Source organism: Coturnix japonica, chromosome 1 (genome assembly GCF_054131305.1).
Source record: "Coturnix japonica strain WE chromosome 1, WE-NBRP24, whole genome shotgun sequence".
Taxonomy (NCBI): domain Eukaryota; kingdom Metazoa; phylum Chordata; class Aves; order Galliformes; family Phasianidae; genus Coturnix; species Coturnix japonica.
The window spans coordinates 50,802,510-50,816,891 of NC_140663.1; the positions used below are offsets into that span (position 1 = coordinate 50,802,510).

At 41.0% G+C, this 14,382-nt stretch overlaps 1 long non-coding RNA gene across 1 annotated transcript; it reads right to left on the reverse strand.

The window, feature by feature from the left end:
• Positions 1 to 666: 666 nt before the first annotated feature.
• On the reverse strand, positions 667 to 13,957 carry LOC146762409 (uncharacterized). Its single transcript, XR_014942313.1, has 4 exons — positions 13,833 to 13,957; positions 8,338 to 8,543; positions 7,347 to 7,416; positions 667 to 1,072 (listed from the first exon to the last, which is right to left on the reverse strand). It is a non-coding gene; the product is annotated as an uncharacterized LOC146762409 (long non-coding RNA).
• Between the last annotated feature and the right edge of the window lie 425 nt (positions 13,958 to 14,382).

Here is a 14,382-nt window from a genome sequence, read left to right on the forward strand (position 1 = left end):
TTTGTTTATTAATTGAATGTACTTCTTTGAAGTCTCCTCCAAGATGTCAGTTTTCATTCCTGAGGAGGCTCTCATTGATCTTTTAGCCTCACACTTTGGAAGCTACCTAAGTCCAGTGACAGTCTCTTAGACTTTAGAGGCAGATGCTGAGCAGCTTACAAAGTGAAGTTTACCATGTCATCAACAGGTTTTGTTTATTGCAGCCTAATTTCCTTAACATGCCTTCCTGAATAGGATGCAGGGATATAACATTTTCTTCTGTCAGCAGGGAAGATGGTGGGGAGGGTTTTGAGTTTGGAAGTGGCAGAACACGTGGGTGGAAGAGCAAAGAATAAGAGGAAGAAGTGATCATAAATGTCTCAATAGTTTATGTAGCTGAATGATTCATCTCACTTATATTTTATAAACACTAATTCTAAAAAAGAAGAATCCAAGCAGGCATATTGCTAGAAATGGAAAGTCACTCGATGGTAACAACATTCACTTCAGGCTGCTAATTTGTAAACTAATGAACTCTTTCTGAACATAAAAGTTACATTAGGCATCTATTAAAATATTAAGGAGAGAAGACAACCAAGTTAGAAATGGCATTATGTCTTTATTTCCCACACAACAGATATAATATGTGCTTGAGAGCATGGCAGAAGCAATCATGATAGTGCCCTGTTATAGATTATAATGGAAAGGAAATTAGATCTAAAGTTGTTGCTTGACTTAACAGTCAGAACAACAGCATCATAAATGGCAGAGCTTAATAGGGCACCTCTGAGTCTCTGTAGGCAGCGACCACAGAGAAACCTTGCTGTAGAATATCCTGTGCAGTGGTGGCATGGTGATGTTGACTGTCCTCAAAAAAATGACCAGATACAACACTGTGCTAAGGCCTCTGTGAGTCAGAAGATGTGAAAGCCCTTATGAATAAGAGTTCAAGCAGCTGAGACAGCCCCTGCTGTATGGCAGAATGGTCTTGTCCACCTTCCCCACAGCATCTGTGCTGTAGTCCTCAATCCATTTCCAGTTTCACTATCCTGCATCAGCTTCAGAAACTGTGTTGTTTTCTTTTCTAAACAAACTTTTCAGAAGGGTAATAAATTTACTAAGTAAAATTGTATGAGAACAAAGCATTAAAAAAAATAAAGAGTAAAGTATTAGGAAACCCATGTACCCACAGATTGTCACAGAATATTTTCCTGAGCAAGAGCTGAAAATCTGAACAGTTGAATAAAAGCAAGAAAGAGGAACCGTGTCCTCAACACTTTCACAAGTGACAACAAACCAGTATGCCACATGTTTTCCCACAATCTCTTTCATGTAATTGCCAAATTCTGACATTTCATGTATAGAGCTACTTTTAAAAAAGAAAATAAAAAATAAAAATTTCAGTACCTTAATTTCAGAGTGTGATTTCAGTCTCAGAAAACCCTATTTGGTCTCTGTAAGGTAAAATGATACAAAGATGGTAGCAAAGAAAGCAACAGAAATTCAAAAGGTTATTTAGAAGGAAAAACTCACTAAGATGGATGCTTTCACTGGGAAATGCTGAGGTAATGCTCTGGTGGAGACCAGAGAGCAATCTCCAAGAGATGCTATCTTAGTGGTGGTCAGCCCTTAAATGAGGTCTAGAGGAGGTGGAGTCAAGCTCTACCCCTTCCGGGAGCACAGCTAAATTACTCTCACCTGTGCTTCCACAGCTGACCCGACACTTGCCTCAGCTGATTAATCAAGCTTCAGGCTGTGATTACCAATTTCTCATACAGGTCTCAAAACCAGCAAGTACAGTTCTTTGTAAAACCAATCCTGTAGAAGCTTTGCATAGCCATAATTGGCCAATCTGAACAACTGTTCTCCTCACCGCTGCAGAACTTCAATGCACACAAATGCTTTGATGGTATGTGTGAGTGCCATATTGAGATCTGAGGCAAAGTCAATTGAAAAAGTCTCCCTTGGGCAAAGCCATTTGGAATAGCTTGGGAAAGGACTCCTTGTATTTCCCCCCCTTGCAAGTGGAAGCTGCTCCAGGCCCTTCAGCTGAGTGCTCCAAATCAAGTTGGGTAGAAGGGAGTCTTAAATTTAGGGGAAGACTTTCTTGACTTGAAAGCTGTAAAGGACACTTCTCTTAGGGTGTTCAGAGGATTTTTTTTTTACTCCTGGAGGGCTATTCTCTGCAGGAATGGAAAAGTGCTTCAGGGTTTTCTTGGGGCTTTTGTTCTTTTCAGACACATCTTGTCCTTTCACTTGTTTGTCTGCAGGTAAATGCTATAGACAGTAACAGAGAATCGGCAGGGAGATGCAAGGGCAAGAGCTTTCACAGGAAAACACACGTTCATGCTGTTCTCTGCTTTTCTGCAGCGTCTTAGTGTGCTTGACTGGAGTGAAGTAGGGAAATAAGATTTTTGGAAGCGTTAATTGAGCATAAATCTTTTGGAGAAGAGTTTTCAGGAAAAACAGAGGGCTTTGGTGAAACACAGCTGTATGGGAGATTGGTAATCACAGCTGAACCACTGATTAATCAGCTGAGGCAAGTGTTGGGTCAGCTGCGGGAGCACAGGTGAAAGTTATGTAGCTGTGCTCCCGGTAGGGGTGGAGCTCGACTCCACCTCCTCTGGGATCTCATTTAAGGGCTGACCCTCACTAAGGCAGCATCTCTTGGAGTTTGCTTGTCAGCGAAGATTGCCCCAGCTTCCTCAGCAAAGGCATCACCACTGGTGAGTTTCTCTCTTGCTTATACCTTCTGTACATTTGTTACCATCCTTGTTAACATTCATTTAGTTACCACCTATATAACAGCCTGGCAATGGTGAGAAGGAAGGGGATCTTCCATTAGATAAAAGGTGACTGAACTGTGGAAGGCCATAAAAAGGAGTGCAACTGTGTCACATGAAGGATGCATATGAGTTGGAGAAGATTGTCGGGACAGGGTCAATTGCATTAGAGTCAAGTCTTAAGATTGTCCTATGACAAAACTCCTAAAATTTTACTGCATTGCAGTTTTTTCTTCATTAAATCAGTAGTGCTTCCTGAGACACTTAGTGGTCAGGCATCTCCTCAATGACAGTAAGGAGTTATCAGGGTTTAGTGGTGCCCGCTTTGCAGAGGGCTCAGAAATTCCCAGAGCTAGTAGCCTTTTGGCTGTGCAGCATTTCATGGGTGGGCAGCCAGGAGAAAAGGAAGTTGACAAGAAACCTGTTTTCCCTCAGAATGTGTTGGAAAATCAATACAGTCTCTTGATATGATTTTATTTCACTGGACTGACAAAATGAAGAAAAAAAATCCACTGAAAATGTTCTGTTCAGACTTTGGCAAAGAGTAAGAGAAAAAAGAGGTATATATAGGTTCATGAAAGTCCACTGGACAGTGTATGTTGCTCTGAAAGTGAGGCTTCCTGTGTATTTCCAGGGAAACTACAACAGATACATAGAGCACAATTAAACTGTTTGATAGATTAAATTCTCAGCTACAAAACACTATTTTTCAACATAATCACCACCAATAGATAAAAGTTATCATAAGAGATGAACAGGGGCCTGCATGCCACAGTTGCAACAATCTGCAACAGTAGAAATGACCCACTGTTTCACAGCTACCATTGCAAGGAGAAGGTTGCCCACGCAATCTATCTTTCATTGGTCTGATTAAATGGAAGTTAGAAGGTGCCAAATCCAGGCTATACAGTGGGTATGGTAGGACAGTGCAGCCAGGACTGACAGTGTGCTTCATGGTCTTCAGACTGATATGGCCATTCAGAACTTGGCTTGTCTTCCACGTCACTGTCACAACTGCTGAAATGCACCACACCTCACTGTGTTCAGATCCACTGATTGGTTTCCATAAATGTTCAGCAAGTGTCAATGGATGCCATTTTTCCATGTGGAGGAATTCAGTGCCACAACTTAAGTTCATGTGAGTTTCCTTGACAGATGTCATTTTGTCAGACTGCCCCTCTGCTGCCATCTGTTGCACGGCAACAACATGTAACAGGATATTGGTGGGAGAGTTCAACTTTCGCTAATATACCATCAACATCCGCCTCTGACATTGTGGGCCAACATAATAAAATAGGAAGCATTACTTTCAGAGCAGCCCTCAGTGTTTATCCAGCATGTGATAAGATGAAGTGTGTAGAGATGAGCTTCTACTAAATGAAAGAGGGGTTGGCACTTGGCTGCAGGCCACTGCCCATGAAGGATTACTTTACTGAAGCCTTCCCAAAGGGTGTTTTTTCTGTCAGGGTCTGCCTCTCCAGAAAGGTTGTGCTAAAGTCAGATTTTCTGCAGCCTGGGGGCAGCTGGTGCTTTAGAACTGCCTGAGAAGTATCTAGGGCAGTGGTTTGCAGCCTGCAGGCTGTGCTCTCCTGGGGCCTGCTGCTGTTTCTAAGGGATGAGTGAAAGGTGGCTCAGAATAGAAAGGTCAGTACACTCGAAGCAATTTTTCAGGAATCTACAGCTCTGTTGGCAAACTGCAGGGAGCCAAAAGTTATCACTCCAGAAATAATTGTGGAAATAAAGCATGGCCTTAGTTCTTGCACTGAGGCTTGTACATGTGAGCCCTGTGGCTCCAGTATGTCTCATGTCTGAGCCAGAGCTAGTCACTCCTCTCAGCAAACTTGTGCTCAGTAACCTAGCATGTAGATCTGAATATCTGTCCAAGCCTTTGGCCTCTTGGCTACACGTAGGCTGAGCATTTCAGTACTAATTATTTGCCTCTTGATAGAGCTTTTGCCGTGCCTCAATAAATACTGTATCAGGATTGTTAAGCCTTTCACACACATCATCTTTCAGCTCATCTCTATGGCCAGGATTTCTGCAGAGCTCTCTGTTCTTTGGCATGGTGCACACTGAACACCTAGCTGCCATGCTTGCACTTGGAGTGTGAGCCAAGCTGATTGCTACAACTCCAGGTGCTGAGCATCCAGAAAAACATCTCGGGATCTTTAAATTCACAAACACACCATCAATAGTCAGACTGGGGTCATGGGATCACCAGGTATCTCTACTTGGATCATGTCTCTGTAATGACCTATGTGAAACTAATGAACATTTTGCCAATGACTTCAGTAAAATTCACCTCTGAAGGATCTGCTCCTGAGAAGCGTGATGTGCAACTCTTCAGTCAGTGCACCACCTAGACTAGTCTTATTGAGGCCTCTGATCAGCACTGGTATATAAATATTAAATAATAGCACTAAAAAAGGAGGGCAAGAATTATTCAGTTTGGACAGTAGCAATAAAACAAGTAGTAATGCTTTAAAGCAAGAAAAGAAAAAAATTAAATTTACATTATTTAATTCTCTAACTGTGTGATTTAACTCAGTAAAGTGCTTAAGGATCCATTCTGCATGAAAAGTGCTGTAAAAGCAGAGCTTTATTATCTCCCATTTATCTTGGGTGTTAAGAAAAGTTTTCGGTTGCACGAGTATGACCAAGAGTGGAGCTTTGCCTGGTAGGGGTGCATGTTCAGGAGGTGTAATAAGAAAAGAGATAAGGCTGTATGTCCTCCACGTAATGCAGGTGCACTAGTGGCTTTTCAAGATGATGAGCTGGGTGTAAGCTCTGCCTTAGAAAGTCTATGGGCTTTCACTGACTTTGGAGAGGTTAGAGATAGGGATTTTGGTTATTACCCTGTGTATTTCCAGGAGTGAACAATAAGAGGGAAAAACAAATAATATCAACAGGGTAATATCTATTTCTTCTTGGTACAGTGCCTAGCCAGATGAAACCTTGATCTCCCAAATTATTACAGCTTTGAAATATATTGTTTTAAATAGTTTGCCTCTTCACTTCCCCTGTGTAATTTTTGGTACTGTGTTAACTTCATTTAAAGTGAGAGTAAAAAATTGTTTTTTCTAAGTCCAAATGATGAACAAACAGTTCTATCCAGAGTGTGCAAGAGTGCAGTGCAAGATTATTGTAATTAAACAGAACTCTTTAACTCAAGGAGAAAACGGAGACTCAGAATTTTACTTAAGTATGTCAGTTCACTACTGAATGTTACAGACAAGTCTCTGTCTTTTATAATAATTGTGAAACCTTAAGTTGTGCCAGGAGATGTTCAGGCTGGATATCAGGAAAGATTTCTTTCCTGGAAGAGCAGTGCTGCAGTGGCACAGGCTGCCCAGGGAGGTGGTGCAGTCACGTCCTTGGCGGTGTTCCAGAACCATGTGGATGTGGCATTGAGGGACATGGTCAGTGGGAATGGTGGGGATGGGCTGGCGGTTGGGTGATCGTAGAGGTCATTCCCAGCCTTACTGATTCTGTGGTTCTGTGATTCTGTGACAATGATACTTTCCAAACAGGAATGATTTTGACATCCTACAGGACCTATAAACACTTGCAGTGTATTACTCTGTCGCTAGAGGACTCTTTGTGAGATGCAGTTCTTGAACATTGCCGGTCTACAAGTGAAATGAAGTAGAAGCTCAAATGATGTATTTGTTGTTAGTTTTTTTTATTCCTACAGCAGTTTTTAATAGTTACCTTCTTTTTAGCACAGTTTGGTTCTTCCATATTCTTCACAATCTCATGAAAGATTGGGAAGTTGTTGATTCATTAATATTCAGCAACTAAAAATACCTCCTGCTCCTGGCTTAGTAGCAATACTTCTCCCTCTGCATTAAAATGTACAAGACAAAAGTATAAGTTTCCAGTATGTTTTAACTTCTGTATACTAGGGGCAATATCTGCTGTCAGTATATTCCCTTCTAATGAGAAACTGTTAAAGTAAGTAAGCGCCTTTGAACTGAGTACTGCTTTAAAGAAGGCTGGAATCAATACAGTCAATGAACAACTAAAAGTAAAATATTGCAGTTTTGGTAATGGTTAATAAGATGATGCTGTATTTCATGTTTACTTTTATTTCATTATTGGCACTTGTATTTGTGGTTCTTTAGCATCACTAAGCCGTGAACCAAAACCAGAATCAGAATCTGTCTTTTTAGCTGCTGTGTGGGGTCACGGTAAGAGAGACTTTGACTTACAGATATTAGGAGAGGAAAGTAAGTCCCAGAGTGGATAAGTAAGTTACTCAACTTTACACGGCCAATCAGTGGCAGACTGTTGACTGGGTCTCTTCAGTCTTAATCAGCTGCGTGGATTGTGCTGGAAAATATCATATTATTTCTTTTTCTTTTTTTTCTTTTTTCTTTCTTTTTTTTTAATTTTTTATTTATTTTTTAAATTTTTTTAATTATTTTTTTTTAAATTTTCCTGAGGAGCCCCTCAGTTCTCCATAAAATATCATTAGAATCTCCAGAGTTAGGTTTTCTTCTGTTGTTGTTTTTCTTCTCAGTAACAACAGTAATAGTGAGATAGTGAGATTGATCCCTAAATTACAACATATAAGAGACGTACCTCAAACAATATTCTTTGACTTTCTGGTCCTGTTCATCTCTTCATTCTTTATCCAAACATCCATTCAAATCTGAAAAATATCAGTTCCTTTATATACATAAAACCTTTGTCTCTACCTGGCTGCTCTGATGGACATAGCCCTTGCTGCTTCTTGGCTTCTGGCACAAAGGAGCTGTTCCATGTCATGCCCTTGACTGTTTCACCTTCTGTTTACTCCCTTCTCACATTTCTCACATTTTTCACATTTCTAACTTTTCCCTTCTTTTCTCCCCTCCCACGCAATGTCTTCACCTTTGTAAAACAAAGAAAAACAGCACATTGCTTGAGAAAGCAGGACAATGTCAGTCTCAAACAACCTGCCAAATGGTGGGATCAGTAACCCCAAGCCCCCCATCCAGCAGCATGCATGACGTTGAAGGAAAGGCACACAGAATTTAAGAGCAGAGAGGTGTACTTCTAACCTCTGCCCAGAGCACAATGATCATCTTTCTAATCACATGATATCATCTTTCATTTTAGCAAGCTTCATACCTCAGGAAATTTCCTCTGGATAAATCACAAAAACATCTTCTCATTTCTAAATTACTAATTTCTAAATTACAAATTAAATGAATGACAATTGAGCAAAAAGCTACCACTAATACAGCCTACCCTCCTATTGTAGGCTTCCCTTCTTTCCTTGCCTTGGGATCCAGGCAAGTGTGAGTGGTCTGCAGAACTTTTTCTTCAGGCCATAGATATTAGGAAGAAATTTCTTCTCAGAAAGAGAAGCGATTAGCTGGAATAGGCTGCTTAGGGAGGTGGTGTAGTCACCATCCCTGGAGGTATTCCAGAACCGTGTGGATGTCGCACTGAGGGACGTGGTCAGTGGGCATGGTGGGGATGGGCTGCTGGTTGGACCAGGTGATCTTAGAGGTCTTTCCCAGCCTTAATGATTCTGTGTTTCTGTAATAAATTTCCCACAAAAGTCATGTGGCTTCCAACAGTTTACCTGATTCTTGCTGCTGGATGCTGAGATTTATAATCACAGTTCCTAACTTGGTCCCAGCTGTTTCTTTTGTCTCTGACATCCAAGCAGACAGTATGTCAAGGTTCTCCCATTTTCCAGGGTTCTCTAGAGCTGGACATTGGTCTGGATGCTCCCGCTTCATCAGTGACTGTGAGTTGTTTCTAGGAGTTGCCTGGAAGAGGCAGTGCCTGGAAAGGAGAAATAAACAGTAGAGAGGTTAATGGGATTGCCTGGTAGAATATTTGCCCACCTTATGGCAAACCCATCTTCTCCCATTTGAAGATGTTTAAGCTCAGCATTGTAAAGGACTGTAGTTGTATTTGTCTTTTCAGCTGGAAATGTAGACTTCCTTCAGCCCTCACTGAGACTTTCAGTATCTTCCAGAGACTGTGTCATTTTGAAGTTATTGAGTTTCCTAGATAGCTCCCTCTGAGTTTTTCCTTCTCTCAAAATTGACTTCAAGAGCTTTCATCTGAAGTTGCTAGGACAAGCAGGCTTGAGGATAAGGGATAGTTTAAAAAAAAGACACAAAGCAATGGAAAAAAGCTTTCAGGATACTACATTGGTGAGGTTTACATCCATATGTAAACCTTTTTACAGCCTCTGGCTGTGTCAGATATTAAACCTCCAGCCAGAGGTGCCACCTTTGCTCCCCAGCAAAAATCACAGTGTCTTGAAAACAGCAAATGCTGAACAACAACAGACAAACTAGTTTATTTTATTTTCTTCAGAGTATTTATGGACAGAATCCATTCTGAGGAAGGAGAAAAATCTCATTCAGAGATGTGTTAATTTCAAGTGAGCACATAAATCCAGTTTGGGGTTTTCTACGTTTCATGGCACTTTTCTCCTGAGATTAGATATTGGTAAATCTTGAACTGGAGCTTTGTATCTGCCTCAAATAGGTTTTTTCAGAAATGTAATTGAAGCCAGAGCACAGACACCCATGTGGGGAAAGAGTCAGAGTTAGATATATATATATTGAATAAAAAGAAAGAAAAGAGAAGGAACTAAGTGATGAAGAAAACAAGGCATTATGGGATACTGGAATCACACGAACACATTAAATGATGGAATATGCCCCCTGCTCTCAAAATTAGCCGCTTCATTAGCAACGGCTCTGCTCAGTCAGGAAAGTTAATTAAAGTCTGCAGAGAGAGCAGCCACAGCACGGGCAGGCTGCTTCATGCAGGCTGAAAAGCAAGAATTTGTCCTCTTTCGCTTCCATGTCTGGAGTGGGCATGCTCTTACACCTCTGTTACAGTGGTGGCAATCAGTTTCTGGGCCAACCATCTCACTCCTGAAGGCATGCACTGCACCATGCATTCTGCCACAGAGGGAAGGAGTATCACTGGTGCAAGGACATGTGCAGTGTATGTAGGAAGCTGCAGGCAATCCCTGTGTGTGGTGGCAAGACCATTAACTGACATGACGTATATCAGTCAGATAGACAGATACAGCCAACTTCAAGGTTGCTGTAATTCCCCATATTTCAGTGTTTTTTCACAAAAAGGGAGAAAATAGCCCAGAATATCCTGGAATGTAGGGTCAAATTAAAGCTCCACTGCTTACAGTAAAAATTGGCTGGACTCATACTACCAGCTCTGCAGAAGGAAGGAATCCAGAATGACAACCCTCTGGAGCCAGAGGAAGCAGCAGGGCAGAACTGGGCTTCCCCCAGCACTAGTAAGTAGCTTGTAAAATTATACTCAGAATTAATAACTCTAGGTTTCAACCACAGATGGAGGATATGGACTGCGTATATCAGGGAAATTGCCTGGTTGTTCAGCCAGTGCTTAACATAGGCAAACATGAGTGTGCACAGAAAAATGGCAAGGTTAATTGAAAATATTGGCTTCAGATTATGTATGATTCAATACAAAAGCTCTGCTAGCATTTCTGCTCCCTGCCATTCCACAGGTGAGTAGGAGACCAGTGGCAGGTGAGAATGCTGAGCACTTAGACTGAATACCAGGTGTCTTAGCCACCAGGGCTACTCTGAGGCTTAGAATCAAAGGACACCACAGCTAAAAAAAGCAAAACAAAAACAAAATGAAAAGAATCCAATATTATAAAAGCTCAAAACAACTAAACTGACTTATTGCAGGATTTGTAAAAATAAATAAGTAATGCCTCCAGGGCTTTCAGGCTTTGTCATACTTTGCTTGAGTGACTTGATGAGCTGAACTGCAAGGGAATTAAAATATAAAATCAAACCCCAGGCCAACAGGCTGAGATTTCTCAGGGGAATGCTCTGGAGCTGTCAGCACAGGGCTGCTCTCAGTAGCATGGTGTGCACTGGCCGTGCGAGACTTCGAGTCCTGAATCACTGTGCTGCAATGGACTCACATGGATGTTTGGTTTTACTCACTCTTATGCTGAAAGTCACTTTCAGTCTTCAGAACAGCTCATGATGGAGGTTTGGGCAAAACAACACAGCGGCAGTGCTGGTTGAATCCAACAAGTGCTTTTCAGTGAATGCATGCTTGTTTTCCCTTCCTTTTGTCTGCATTTAAGTTCCTTTTGGTGTTTGCTTTCCAGAAACATTTTAGCAAAGCAGCTTTGCCAGAATGAATGCTCATGAAAAATGAATGTTAAGATTGAATCTGCAAATATTCACTGAGAGTAAATTTCTCATTGTGCAAGCAATTGTAAAATTCATAATTTGCCCTGTATTTTGTTGTATAAATTATACAATCAGGGCACAGTAACAATATGAAGAGAATTATGCATCTAAGCAACACTGCATGCATTCCAAATATCCTCAACAAATCACTTGTGAACAATCTACCGGCTAAGAATTATTTGCTAGCAAAATGTATGAATTATTTCAAATAACAAATACATTTGAGGAAATCCTCATCTATTCCCAGACAATCTGTAAATGGAAAGAGAGAGTAAAAATGAAGAGAAACATGATCCATTGTACTTAACTCACTCAATCCAACTCTGTAATTGACCATTCATCTGATTAAAAAGCCATCAAGGAGAGGCTCTTGAGGATGGAGTATCTGGTGCAGATGTCAGACTGTGACAAAATCAGAGGCTGCATTTGGACAATCACATGGAAAATGACATGCTAAAAAGTAACTCTAGTGTGAAGAGCCTCCTATAGGGAGAAAATCAGATTAAATATATCTGAAAAGAATCCTCAAACCCTTCTCCTTCGGTGAGGAAATTAAGATACAAAGATTGTAGAAAGTTTTGCAAACAGTTGCCTTTGGCATTGTTTCTCAGAGCATAAAAACCGCCTCTCATCTCCATCAAACCGGGGAGCTGTTCTTTGAATCTCCAGCTTTCAGACTTGCTGAGGTCCTTGATGCTATCTGGTGAGTACTAAGCTAAGGGGACAGGAGGTCTGAAAGCCAATTTCCTCTCTAGTTTGGAACAAGTAAATCATTTCATCAATTAGTACTGTTTTTCTAATGGCCTTCTTGCCCCATTGTTTTGGTTGAAACTGGAATTAGTTGGATAAAGTCTGTCTTTTCCTGATGTGAAAAAGGGCACTCACCAGGATGGTTCTCGCTCAAGCCACCTGAGAGCAAATCATCAAAACCAATCTCCTTGTTTAGATTGCTACAATTAATAGACAGACAGAGGCATTCCCAAAAGACTCATTCCACCTTTCCAAAATATGTATCCTAGAATGAGCTAGAACATCCCTATTGTATTTCAACAATGTAGAGAGAATTCTTTCCACACCTCAGTGTACGTGTTTTGCTTTCATATAGCTAAAGGTGGCTGAAGTGGATCCCTTTCCCCAGATTCATACAGAACCTTGCACAATGCAGCCCATATCTGCTTCTAGAAGCAAGAGTATTATGGATGGTAACCAATGAGAGAAAACCTAATTAAAATTGCCTGTAGGGATTACCATCTATTCTAGGTGTTCAAAGCTTTTAATGTAAAGAACAGGAAGATAATCATCCTTAAAATTGCTTCTAGCATGAAAATTCAGACACAGAGAGACAGAAAGTACAACAATAGAAACACAGGCTCTAGTTGTGTCTTCAAATCCCAACAGGCACACTGTTAGCATGGATACAATAAGGCTGGATAATAAATCATGGTCAATGAATGGCATGTAAGAGGAAGAAAAGCTCTTGAAGTAAGTTTGAATATGTATTCAGAAATGTTATTCTGTAAGAAAGAGAAGGAAGGGAAAAGAAACCTAGTTTTCTGCTATTACATTCACAGACCGGTGGATTCTGAAGGAACTCAGAAAACCAGTGATGGTGCATGGTCACTGGATGTCTGTCTCTCAATCTGCATGTGAAACGCAGAAGTCCTTTAGTGCACAAATACTGCAGGTCCTCCCTGAAATGAGCTCTCTGCAGTTACTGTCACAAAATCCTAAAAAATTTGAGGCCGTGCTCTCCTTTTTGAGTCCTCTTGCAAAGTAAGGATGCCTTCCAAGGGAGACAGAGATACCATGTCAGCAATGGACCTTGCTGTCAGCATCCATGGCTATTTTCCAAACACCCTATTGCAGAGGTGGAAAAATGCCAGACTTGGAGCCATTACGCAATTGAGCTCACCATTAGTCAGCCACTTTGAGCTGCTATTTTGTTCCCTTAAAGGACAGTCCCACATTTCATGTCCGCAGTGCAAAATTACTTCTGACATGTAATTTAAAACCCAAGATGCTTTGATATGAAGCCTTACTCCAGTAAATGGGATCAAACGGCAGGGCATTTCATTTGACAGAATGGATATTTCTTGTTTTAATATTACATTAGCTTTTCCTCTCTGTGCCTCACATGGATATTTCATTCTTGAGCATTCAGAGGTAGTAATAGTTTGTTTGGGGTAAGAGAAGGTTCTCAGGTGAAAACTCCCTGGTGTTGTCCACACCTTTCTTCTCTTCTGTCTTATGTAAAAATGAGAACCTTGCAAGTCCACAACTCAACTAGAAGAGCAGCTCTCTTCACCTACAAAAATCAACCTGTTCATACTGCTCCAGAGATGACAGCATTCCTCGTTGAGAGATCATAGTGACTTCATTTCTCAAAGGTGATGTAAGATTAAAGTGATGATATAATCATAGAATCACAGAGTTGTTAAAGTTGGAAAAGACCACTACGATCATCTAGTTCAACCACCAGCCCATCCCCACCATGCCTACTGACCATGTCACTCAGTGCCACATCCACACGGTTCTGGAACACCTCCAGGGATGGTGACTGCATGACCTACCTGGGCAGCCTATGCCGCTGCAGCACCACTTTTTCTGAGAAGAATTTTTCTCTTGATGTCCATCATGATAACCACAGTAGCTTAGCAGGCTGCAACCCTTCAACTAATGCATCTCAGCAAGAGGCCTGAAGTATCACTTCAGATCTGGAGCGCTGGTAACACTTGTGTGTTTTGAATCAGGGCTGGTGTGCATCTTTCCAGTTCAGCATATGAGCAAATGTCAGTGTCTGCATGCACAATAGTCCAGATAACCCTCACTCCCTTGTTTCCCATTGAGATACCTGAGAATTCCAGAGTCACAAGTGAAGTGCCCGGTAGAAAGTTCTCGTGGAGTATGCACTAGCATCACAGTGCTAGCAAATGTGAGGTTTTTTACTTGCCAGGAGGTGATTAGCTATCATATGAATAATACAATACCTGTTGTAGACAAGATGGATAAAAACTGTAAGTAATCACTCCAGCATGGTGAACTGAAGTGCTTTAGCTTAATGCCTAAGTGCTACATAACAACAGTTTTTAATTAAAGTAACAAAATATATCTTTAATGTTGATTAAATGAACTGAGGATTTGAGAATTTTGTAATACATTTTAGACATTAGATAAAGATTTATCTTTGGTCAGAGACAAAGCCTAGAATACTTAGTATGAAAAGCAAGTTTCAGGAGCACAATCATAGCTGAAATCAGGAGTTGATTTTTTAATAAAAACAGATGCAGAAAACTTCCAGGCTCCCTGACCAGGAGCAAGATTGCTCCTCTGACGGAGGAGCAGACACCCGGAGTCTTTGTAGCCACTTTATGCTGTCAGTGCTGTACTGATTGACACTGCTA